Source organism: Megascapheus bottae, chromosome 12 (assembly GCF_031878675.1).
Source record: "Megascapheus bottae isolate mThoBot1 chromosome 12, mThoBot2.hap1, whole genome shotgun sequence".
Lineage (NCBI taxonomy): Eukaryota > Metazoa > Chordata > Mammalia > Rodentia > Geomyidae > Megascapheus > Megascapheus bottae.
In genome coordinates this window covers 14406646-14419535 of record NC_143520.1, presented here as the reverse complement: position 1 = coordinate 14419535, position 12890 = coordinate 14406646, and positions in this window count along the sequence as shown.

Here is a 12890-nt window from a genome sequence, read left to right as displayed (position 1 = left end):
TCATACACAGAGATGATGTACTTTAATGATAACCATACATCCACATTAATCACATCTTTCTCTCCTCTCAAATTCTAAGCCTCTTAATTAGAAAGTTGATGTTTGGAAATTTTGTGTTCTCTACCTGTCATAGCTCACACTTCAGTGTAAATCTTCTTTCTTTTTTAGAAATTATTGTTATCTTGAGCCACAAAAGGGGATCAATTCAACATGTCCATCTATGAGTATGATGCATCTTGATCAATGTCACAACTTTCATTATTCTGTCCCAGCTCTCCCACCGACCCCCCCCCCCACATCCAATCAAGGTACCTGAATCCATGATCACACACAATATCATGGCTGTCTTTTCATGATCATCATTTTCTGCTTTCAAATTTTCTTAAAGAATAAGCCTATTGCTAACTTGGTGGACAACTTCATATTTCTTAAATCATTTATTCAGTATTCTTTAAATGGATATGTTGTCTACATTCTACAAAATTTCTCAACTATAATAAGAAGCTATAAGAGTAGGATATGAAACTGAAATGGTTTGTAGACGATATCTTGATTTAATATTGTATGCTTCTGTTGTTATTTTAAAGATTTTTATTAGCATATATTAGCTGCTTCAAGGGGATTTCATGAAGACATTCAAGAAAAGTGGTTAACATAAACTGAAGACACATAAGCAGTGGCACCTGAAAACAGGGGTACATCAAGCTTCATTCTAGGAAAGTGTTTAAATAAGAAAATGGATGACCAAGATTGCTCCTTTTCTCTGATATGCTTTTACTGTCATTAAAGCCAGCTGAAAATTTAACAGCAGATCTTTCTGAAAGCAGAATTCTGTGTGAAGTTCTGTCAGACTAATTGAATTTTCCTCCCTGTCAGGATGATGGGACTGATACATCAGTTCAAGTAACAGCTGTAATTTCCCTGGACTGTAAATGAGCTTCTGCCTCTATTTGTCAGGAATACAAATCACAGATATTTAGACTGGAATCTTTTATGTAGTCTTATTGATCTTAATCAGAGACATATATAAAACTGTTTAATTGTATCTAGGCACTAGAGATTTAATACATATTGTAGCCACTTGTGTATTTTCTACAAACAATTGCAGATGAACCAGTTTTTGGATATGAAAATGGGTAAAAATTGAATGTGGGTGAGTGTGTGTGTGTGTGTGTGTGTGTGTGTGTGTGTGTGTATTTGTGTGAGAGGAGAGAGATCTGGGGTGGGTAAGGTGGAAAGGAGAGAATCTGCAAGTGGACTATCAGCTTGGCTTGGAACTGACTGAGAGAAGCTAACAAAAATAGCAGAAAATGGGCAGTCACTTCGATGTCAGTCTTCCCAAACGTCCTTCCACATCATTATCTTCTGGTCCAGGAGACCTGAAATCAACTCCATCATTTCGTAATGACAAATGAGAAAGCAAAAGAATGTAGGAGCTGTATGATAGGACACTTTTTTTTAATTCAGGTATGAACTTTTTAAACTCCACTGATAAAATAGGATGAGTGTGGCTTGGAATATGCCTCATGTAAATCTCGTCTGCTTATTAAAGTGCCAACCTTGCTTTTCCAGGAAAACTGTTTCTACTAGGAGAGGGAATGTCAGAAATAACAGTCCTTTAAATAGGATTTTATAGTAACAAACAAAGCAAAACTCCCTCTGTCATCTCATTTGCTAGGTTGCATTTCTCTGGGGTGCTATGGGTGTTGTTCCTGTAATACCATGTTTTTATATGAGAAAATTGCAGCCAATAAATCTGAGTCTGTACTGTGATGCAATCAATCAAATGAACATGCATATGTAGAAAGCTTGCTGTTTTCCAGGCAGTGTTCAGCCTCATCCACCATAGAGGACTCAGAGACTCAAACAGAGGACTGCACAGTGTGCATCTCTGTCCCTGAGACCAAAGAACAACTGTGAGCAAGCAAATTCTTCCCTGCAGGACGTGCGTGCTTCAAAGTGCCATGACTTTATTTCAACTGAATGTTAAACACTGGCAAGAATATACCATGAGCATATGTTTAACTTCTCCAAATCAAAACTTACCCATCTGTGTGTTTCCCTACAGGAGAACATTATACTTTCCCTTGTCTTTGATTCTCCTGCATTCAGAGCATCTAAAATATGAACATTCACTGGACCTTTCAGACTCACATTTATATTTTTGGAAAATGTTTGCTGGGTCAAGATTAGATTTTAGTGCTTTCCAAGGTTTGAACACAAATTTTACCACATTTAAAAATATATTTAATATCATTTTGTCACAAAATGTGGTGCAAAATATGTATAATAATATATTTAAAATATGAAACATAATATTTATACATGTGTATTCTTGTGGCTAGCTTCAGGGATGCAGAAAAAAACGAAAAGTGTTCAAGCAAAATTCTCCATTGCTTTTAATTGTTCCTCCAAGTACAATATTTTTAAAATTATATGTAAATATACATATATACATATGTGTATATGCATATGTGTGTGTACATATGTATATATGTTAATGACACATCGATAAATAAAAGAGATGAACAGGATCAAGAATCTTGATTTTTCACAAAACACAACTAAGAGCATGAAAATGAACCAGATGTGGCAACCCACACATATACTAATCTCAGCACATAAGAATTTGAAGGAGTATAACCTGAAGTTCAAGGTAAGGAGAACAGAAACTAGAGGAGATGATAGATAAACAGATAACCAGATAGCAAGCCTGTATACTATAGTTTGCTGACTTCAATTCTAGAAAATCAGGGTAAATGAAAGACAAACTGAGAGACAAAATCAAAGATATTTTTGTCAAAAAATGAGGCATTTAGTTACTAAGATATTGACAAGTCAGAACTCAATAGGACTGCCTCATCAACTATAAGCCTATCAGTTATTGCAATGGTAAAGTATTAACAACATTTCCAAGGTTACTTCTGTAGCCTGTATAATTGTAGTGATGGAAAGCATGTTACTTTCTGAAAGGGTCACTATGTCTGTCTGGGAGATGTATCAGAAATCAGCTTTGCAGTAGTTAGAGGCTTAAACATTCTCTTAAAAGATTTGTAACACTAAATTTCCATTTATTCTGTGGATTTAAATTAGTAAGAGTGACATTATTTTTTGTTTCTTGTTTTTTTTCCCCCTTTGGCTAAAGTATGTTCATTCTTGATTGGAATGTCACATGTACACTTTTTCTTAATGACAGAAAGAATTAACTTTTTTTCCATTCAATTACAAAGGGTCAGCACAGCAATATCTCAGTCTATAGAGATCTTTACAAAACTCAAAATGATCTTGGATGTTTAGCCAGGCATTTTTTTAACACTTTGCTTCATAGAAGACAGAGACCTATTAAGATGGTTTGCGATATAAGAAAAAGAAATTTAAACTACCTTAGACAGTACTGAGAATTCAAGAGTCCCTACTGACTGATAGATTTGCAGGTGGTTCAGGAAGAAAATAAATTTCACCATTCTGCTTGTGGCTCTGTTTCCTCTTCACTGGTCTGAATGAGTTTTCATTATCAACATTTCTACCATCAACCTTATGGGGATTTTTCCCCCATACCAACAGAATCTTGCACACTAGCCAAGTGTCCTATAATTTTTTTTATTAAAGCATTTATTAACATTGATTTTTACATCATATTTCAAATGTCATGTTTAACAAACAAGTACAATCACTGGCACTTAGATTTTAGAGCATAATAAAAATTAAGCTGAGGGTTTGTATGTCTTAGGTACATATGAATGTATGTAATATAATTCTTTACAGCTCTGACACTCACTCCTTGGGATTAAAGTCTAACTTTAAAGTTTTAAGAACTCCATCCCACAAGACTGGTTCTATTTCAAAAGCCAATTGCAAATTGCAAGTAACCAGGATTCTCACACTTCTGTCAGTCTTGAATGGAAAGTCAGGAATTCCATGACACCTTCCCGGGTTTTGGTAACTGACAGGAGTGACTCCCAGCAGTTATATTTACTTTTATTTATAAGGAAAGGTTAAAAATTTCACAAAAACTCTAGCAGCCAAAGAGGAGAAATATATAGAGAAAGATGTGGGACATTGGAGATTTCCCTGCCTTTTCTCCAGACACATGAACCTCCCCATTCTCCTGTTTATGCAACAATCCCAGTACTCTAAAAGCCTGGTAGGTTGAAAGGTATTAGGTTATTACAGAGACTTTTATTATGTAGCTATGATTGATTACATCATTAGTGAGTAATTCAATCTGGAGCTCCTTTCCTTTCCCTGGAGGGCCAGGGAATAGGACTGGTGTTTCTAGTCCTCTAATCACGTCTCTTTGACAGTCAGGATCTATTTTGTTTCTGAAATTAATTAGCTCTCACCCATTTGCTTTCTAATATTTGAATCAAATGCTTACCACACACAAAGCACAATCTGATCACAGCCAATTCTCAGGATTTTAGACACTTTCAAAGACCAAATACATTCCCTACTATCATCAATTTCACCATCAGATTCCAGGCAGAGGACTGAGCTCTGTTTCAAATTTTCAAATAGATGGAAGTAGAGTTTAAAACTATTGTTACAATAAATCCAGGTTTTGTAATAGTCTGCACATATAGCTTCCCTGAAATCTTTTCTTTCCTCTAATAGCTTTAACTTGCTCTACAGTGTCCTTTCATTTGACCTTGAGAGGTGCCCTTGAACATTTCCCATGGTGAAGAACTAATACAAATAAAGTCTTTCAGCATTTATCTATCTGAATTTAATTTGTATTAAAATTTCCCTGATTTCTGAAGGTTGATTTTGCTACATACAGGATCTTTGGTTGACATTTTTCCCTTTATTTCATTCCTTTGCATTCTGGTTTCCAAAACACCAGTGAGAAATGTGTTGTAAATCTTCCATCTCTTCTCAGTTGCTTCTTTTAGGACTCTTTGTCCTTGACATTGTAGAGTTTGGTTAAAGTATATGTCTGAGTGAGTTTCTTTGAGTTCATTGTAAGTTTCTAGCTTTATGAATGTTTGCAGTCAGGCCTTTTTATCAAAACTAAAAAGTTATCAGCCTCTATATGTTCAAATATTTTGTATTTTTCTCTGTGTTCTCCTTATGGGAGGTTCCATAGTGTACATGTTTTTATATTTGATGGTATCCTACAGGGATCTTAAGATCTCTTCAGTTTTGTGCAGTCTATTTTCTTTCTCTTTCTCTGAATCAATAAATTTTGTTATTTTTTCATCAAGTCTGCTGATTTATTTGCCTGTTCAAGTTGCCTTAGAACTTTTTAAATTTTTTATTTCAATTAGTGTACTTTTCAGTCCCAGAATTTCTCTCAACAGCACATAGACTACATAGTCTTTTCTCTTTAGAAAAGGTCCGTAGAATTATATTTAGTCACATATATACCCTCATTAATTGTAATATATTATAAATAAGATGTCATATTTATTAAATTGTTTTACATCATTGTCACTCAGATTTGAAGCTTTTAAGTAAGTATAGAATTTAGCTTAGATGGCTTAAGCTCTAATTCTACCTATTTACAAGTTAGAAATTGAGAGATTATGGTTTGAGACCAGCCTGGGCAAAAAGAAGTTCAAGAGGCTTTGTCTTTATTGATGGCTCTCAAGGTAGGCTAAACCTATTCTCTCAGCTATAGAGGGAGCCCATATGGAGAATCTCATCCCATGCTGGCCAGGACCTAACATGAGACAATCCCTTGAAAATGATCAATGAAAACTGAAAGTTGGAGATGTGTCTCAAAAAGTATAATAACTCCATAGCAAGTGTGAGACTGGGAGTTCAATCCTCAGCATTGTCAAAAGAAAAAAATTACATTCCGTATATAGAATCCAGAGCATATCATTTTGAAATTTTAATTAAAATAGATTGTTTATAGGTAGATAGATAGATTGATATTTTAATATAAAATGAATATGTTACAATACAAAAGGTTCAATATATTATTTGCCTAAAAGGCACATGCCCAGGATTATAGAATTTCCCTATTTTCTTTCTTTGTTTCTCTCTCTCTCTCTCTCTCTCTCTCTCTCTCTCTCTCTCTCTCTCTCTCTCTCTCTCTTTCTTTCTTTTTTTTTTTTGTGGGTCATGGGACTTGAATTCAGCCTGGGCACTGTCCCTGAGCTCTTCACCTCAAGGCTACTGCCCTACCCTTGAGCCAAGCCCCACTTCTCATTTTCTAGAGATTAATTGGAGATAAGAGTGTCAGGTCCTTTTGTTCCCTGGCTGGCTTTGAACCTTGATCCTCATATCTAGCCTCTTGAGTAGCTAGGATTACAGGGGTGAGACACTGTGCCTGGTGAATTATCCCTCCAAAACTCTGTCAAGGAGCTGGGAAACATGCAGGATACACACTATTATATAATATTTCAACAACAAATATGTCAGCATTTAAAAATATTAATGACATTCAGAATGTCTGGTAAAATGTAGATAGGTAGTCTGTAAGACACTTACCACCAGCTAAGCATCAAATAGCCAAAAGTGGCTCAAGCGGCAGAGCCCTTGCCATGGGTTAAAAATTTAAGGGATAGTGCTCAGGTACTGAGTTGACACCCCAGTACCATTACCTAATAAAAATGATATGAAAATGGAATTGAATTGTCTGGGTCTATTTACAAGTGGCCTAAAAAATGATATGAAAATGGCAAAACTAAAACCAAAAGTAAAACAAATGTGAAAATAATCTTTTAGTAATAAAGACATTTGACCTAAGCGTCTTAGTATGTGAGAAACAGGAAATGGATAGTAATTTATTGAAATATTACTATAAAGTTGAGAAACACTGATAAGGTTAGACCTGACATTTGGGAAATAAGTATGTGTTTGTCAAATTCTATGTTCACCAGACAATCTGAACAAGAGCTGTGGGAAAAAAATTGAGTCACTGACTTGTTCAACTTTTAAACTTCACTTTACAATTAAACAATTCCATGTATGTGTTGTCTGTATGTGTGGGCGTGCTAGCTTCAAACCACAATCCCCACACTTCAGCCTCCTAAGTCAGTAGGTATGAGCCACCTTGGTCCAGCAAGAAATGAAAGAATTCCATGTTTAATCTTTACTACCTTCTAAGTAAGACTAAAAGGAAGTTTCTGAAACTTAGTTATTATAAATGAGTTGCACCAGGACTTTATTATGCTAAGCAAAGAGACCAGAATATTTTTAGGGATCCCTTTTTATTTGAAATAATGATTAAGAAATTTGGGCATATGATGTAATAATAGAGAACTTTTCAAGCATGTAAAAGGCTTGGGTTTGATTTTCTATGATTAGAAAAACCAAACCAAAGATACACCTAGTGTTTCAAGAATATAATCATGAAATGTTTTCGATTATTTTTATTTTATCATATTGTTGTACTTGATCCCAGAGTATCTAACATGCTAAACAGAGTCTCACCCCTAGACCAAACTCAGTCATCTGTTTTCATCACGCTACTTTAGTTGTTTTAGAGAAAGGGGGTAACCTAAAAATGAGAGAGAAACAAAAGCTTTTTGTCAAGGAATCTATGCCCATGATTCATTAGTATCTCATTGCTTTACTTTTAGTTCTTGATATGAATCATAAATTTTCTTTATCATTCAATAATATATGGGGTAAATATTGAGAAGAAAAATATCAAGAAAAGAGAAAGTCTTGAAGACAAAGAACAATTAAATAGAACATTTATTTAATGTTGCTTAAAGTTTTTAATAAGAAAGTCAATGATGCTATCTTGATCTGTTCCTGATGCTATAACAAAAAAAAACATTGAGTATTTAAAAAAATAAAACAGTTTCACTCACACTTCTGGACCCTAGGACATCCAGGTCACTTTTTTCAACAGACTGGGTACATGCTTCATAAATACTTCACAGATCATATCTTCTTGTGGTATTCTTGTGTGGCAGAAGGGCAGAAGGTAGAATCAGCATGTCATATCTTTCTATAAGGCCATTGATGCAATTCAATTCATGAAGGTTCTACCCTCTCGTGCTCAAATTCTGTATTCTCACTTCAAAAACAGTCATGTAGGTGGTGAAGTTTGAACCTATGAATTTTGGTAATACATTCAGAACATAAATGTAGATACTCAAATCTATTTCATAAAGAATCCCAAGCATAAATATATATGCTCATACATATATACATATACATATATGATCTATATCTAAAACATTGTCTGCTAATTGAGATTAAAGTAGAGAAGACCTACTAATAAACTACTAGTTTTTTAAGCTCTGAAGGAAAGGGGAAGAGTTTACTAGAGCTATGCCTGGAATATTTCACTCTTCCCTTTCGTAAGGTTATTACTCTACCCCTCCAAGGGCTATTTCTCAATGACCTATGTTACAGAAAAGTGCAATGACCTTGCCTGAAGAAATCATCTACTGCTTCTAAGCCAGTCACAGATTTTGCTTCAAGGCATGAGAATGCATTGCTCTCAGTTCTTCCAATCAGGTCCCAGTGCTCTGATTTCAGAAGGCCTGCCTATTATGAATGCAGCACAATCACTTGTGGGCTTTTAGTTTTTTCTTTAATTTTTTCCTTTTTAAGAAAAGAAATAAGATGGTATGATATCAAATAAGAGGCTATAAAATTTATGCTAACATATGGAAATATTTAGCACATATTAAAAAATCTACTACTAATTGATATTATTAAGCATGACGGTCTGGAAAAGGAAATAAAAGCCATCTACTTGGTCTCAGTAATATGTACCTTATTGTATCATGCTTGACAATCTCTATATTTAAAAATAATTAAAAGTGATACTACCGTTCTGCAGCAGCCAGATTCTGGGTGAATACAAACCCATCCACACTTCTTTTAGCTTCCCTAAACACAAAAAAGAGAGAAGACTTTACCATTCTGGGATGGCATACAGCATTCTTCTGGGAAGAAGAAGCCCGCTTACCAAATAAAATACAAAAGGCCTAGTTAGGATCTCATTCATACCAGGAATCTTTGAGTCAATCTAGAGTTACTCTTGATTCTCACTAAAAGAAAGAAAATCATAAAAATCCATGAATTCTTTTGGCTTCTTAGTTAATGTGGGACATCCTCCAACAATTACTTCCCAACAACTATACTGAGTTCAAGTAATATTTAGAAAAGCAAGCAAGAGCAGCAGCATTGCAGAGAGTCTCACAAGAAGGAAGCCATGCTCCTTTGAGTTATTGCACTCACGTACTCAACATCCACACATCATACACTGTTGGCTAGTGATTCTTCACTGTGTTCTGTCAGCCAGAGCACTGACATGATGACAAATGACTGACAGGGTTGTGTTCTGGGTAAAGGAAGGGAGCAGAAGGGCATTCTTTTGTAAAGATAATGAGGAGATTAATAAGTTGACTTTTAAAATCAAGATAACTTTTGTGTATTTGGTCAAAAAATATTTGTTTCTACAGCTGAGAAAAAAATGAAGTAATCAAATTAATTCAGGTCAGTTTATGAATGTGATAGGATATGATGTACCCAGATAAACCTAGAGGATAAAGTAGGATATTGATATTTTTTAATTCATTCATCCATTTAAAAAAATACATATATACTAAATGTTTGTTATATAACAGGGATATCTTAGTACATGGAAGTAAACCACAGAACCTACATGCAGCTTATAGTAGACAACTATATACATATATGTATGTATAAATATGTGTATGTATATACATATACATGGATATATCTAGGCATATACATAAGTATGTCTCTATATAGATACATGTATCTATGATTATACATAAATATGTATGTGTATGTATGATAGTATATATTATATTCTATAATATATGCATATACATTATACATAATATACCATGTAAAATATAGACATATAACATATTCTTTTTAGTACATACATATACAGCAGTATACATTCTATGTGTATATATAGATACATATAAACATGCACGTATATATTCATCTATAATATATACATATGTATAGCAAATGTACATGCTATATACACATATACATAATGTGTATTGGTATGTAGAAACTGTGGGAGAGCTATGATATTGTGTGGGGTAGAAGGGGCAGGAAGTGATTTCCTCTGTCATTCAGTGGGAGATTCTTCAGAGGCAAGAACTTGTGAAGAGATGTCACTTGAGGAAAAATATCAGAGACTGATTTGTTCTCTCTGAAAAACTATAATGGTACCATCTTATGGCTTCACTTCTGTGATAAACAATTTCTCAAGATGAATTCCTTTTGAGATAGGGCTACAAAATGCTTTTTAAATCAAATATAATCAAAGTTTGACAGGAACATTACAAGAAAAGATAATTGCATTCTGTCCTTCCCAGAACATAAATGCAAAAATGAATCTTGCCCAAAATATTATAAACCAAACTCAATGATCTAAAAAGAATAATACCTAATGGTCAAGTTGGGTTTATTCCAATAAGATTTACTAAAAGAATCGGTGTACACAAGTACAAAATTAAAGAAGAAAGGAACCTTCAGGCCTATAGACACATGAAGAAATGCTCAACATCTCTGGTCATAAAAGAAATGCAAATCAAAACAACTCTAAGATTCCACCTCACTCCAGTTAGAATGGCCAGGATCAAGAAAACTAATAACAGCAGATGCTGGAGGGGATCATATAGTATGACGCTAAATGAAAGGATCTATAGGATATAGAAACATAAGCCATATAATGAATGATTGTTGTTGTTAAGGTACTGTTATCTCTCATTTCTTTTGCTGTCCCTTGGTTATCTCATATTGTTACAGTATCTCACTTTGTTACCTGATATATTGGATATATTTGTATTTGGTTATTTGAAATTGGATAGGGAATGGGGGAAAACAAGATGAGGGGTGGGAGTGGGTGGGAGGGAAATGGGGACCAAGACATGTGAAAGGGTATCAATGTATGGGAATTAATGCACCATCTATCTGGCAAATATAATGTAACCCTTCTATTAATTACAATAAAATATATGAAAAAAAGAAAAAAAACCAGAGTTGAATTACTTTTGACTTGAATTAATTTTCCAAGGTACTATTTATTAAATAAATTCATACTAATTTTGTGTCTGGCACTATTCTAAAGGTTTTATAGGCATTAATTTATCTAATTCCCATAATAATCTTGTAATGTGGATGATGCTGTTCTCATTTCATAGATGAGAAACAAGCTAGCAAGTGACAAAACTGTGCTTTTAACAGGTTAAAATTTGACATTTCAATAGGGTGACTTCAGATTCCACAATTTTTACTCTCTCTGCTGCTTCTAAAGATGAATAAAGCTAATTCATCTTATATGTTTGGCTTCTAAAATTCTCTCAGTCTGTAATGTTTCAAGAATCCTACTGCCACAAAATAACTTCTTGCCTCTCCCTTATTTCTCTCTGTATCTAAGCAGGTAATTATTTTGACTTGCTTTCTTTCTTGGTCATGCTGAGATTTGAACTGTGAGTTTTGTGATTGCCAGATAGGTGCTCTACATTTGAGCTATGCCCCCAGTTATGTGTCAGTTATATGTGGGTTATTGGCTTCCTATTAATGCTTCCTGCAATACAAGAATGACAAGTTGGAACCAATGCACCCAGTTTGTTTATTGGTTGAGATGGTGTTTCACAAACTGTTTAAGCTAATCCCAAGTAACTAGAATTACAGTCACAATGCCTGGCTCACTGCTTTTACTTTAAAGCAAATAAATTAATAAATAATAAATTCATTTATTTGCTTTCTTCTTTTTAATTTTTTTGAGTTTTAAATGATTCTATCTATTTATCACATATTTGTATCTGTGTAAGAGCATTATTTTTCATTTTTAATTTTGTTGAATTGTCTGAATACACATATTCTGATGCAAGAAAGTGATGCAATTTAAAAGGAAATCAGACTACTACTGATGGATGCCTTTTTTTCTGTGTATGTCTGCTTCAAGTTTCCATAAACACAGCACTCTTATAAGACTTTTATTAGATAGACGTACTCTTTTTCATTAATGGGCAAATTCTTATTTTCAGTAAGGTCACTTACATTGTGAATTATTAGGTGTTAAGAACACAACATTTCTTCTTGCACAGTCATAATTCAACCTAAAACCAAACAGAAAATTCTTATATATCTTCCTGTTCTTGTAAAGACTTTTAATTTGTGATTGTGACATCATAAAATCAATCAAATTAGGAAAAGTCATTCATATCAGCAACTTATGCATTTTTTAATGATGAGAAGTACATATTTAAATGAATGTTCCTTTCTTCTTTTTTCATATATTTTTATTGTAATTAATAGAAGGGTTACATGATATTTGCCAGATAGATAGTGCATTAATTCCCATACATTGATACCCTTTCACATGTCTTGGTCCCCATTTCCCTCCCCCCCAATCCCATACCTCATCTTGTTTTCCCCTCGTTCCCTATCCAATTTCAAATAACCAAATACAAATATATCCAATATATCAGATAACAAAGTGAGATACTGTAACAATATGAGATAACCAAGGGACAGCAAAAGGGATGAGAGATAACATAGTCTCTTAAGAACAACAATCATTCATTATGTGGCTTATGTTTCTAAATCCTAGATATCCTTTCATTTAGCATCCTACTATATGGCCTTTGTATCAAGGTTTTGCTCTATTGCAAATCTCTGCTAGGAGACCCAAGGTTTCTACTGATTATGACAAATGAGGGAAACCATTGAGCCTAAGTTCCTTTGAGTCTGGCTTACTTCACTTAATATGACCTTTTCTAAGTCTTTCCATTTCCTAACAAATGGGGCAATGTCATTCTTTCTGACAGCAGCATAGAATTCCATTGTGTACAAATACCACATCTTGTTGATCCACTCATCAACTGAGGGACATCTACGTTGTTTCCATATCTTTGCTATGGTAAATAGTGCTGCAATGAACATTGTTGTGGTGGTGGATTTAATATGTCCTTGTTTCTGGA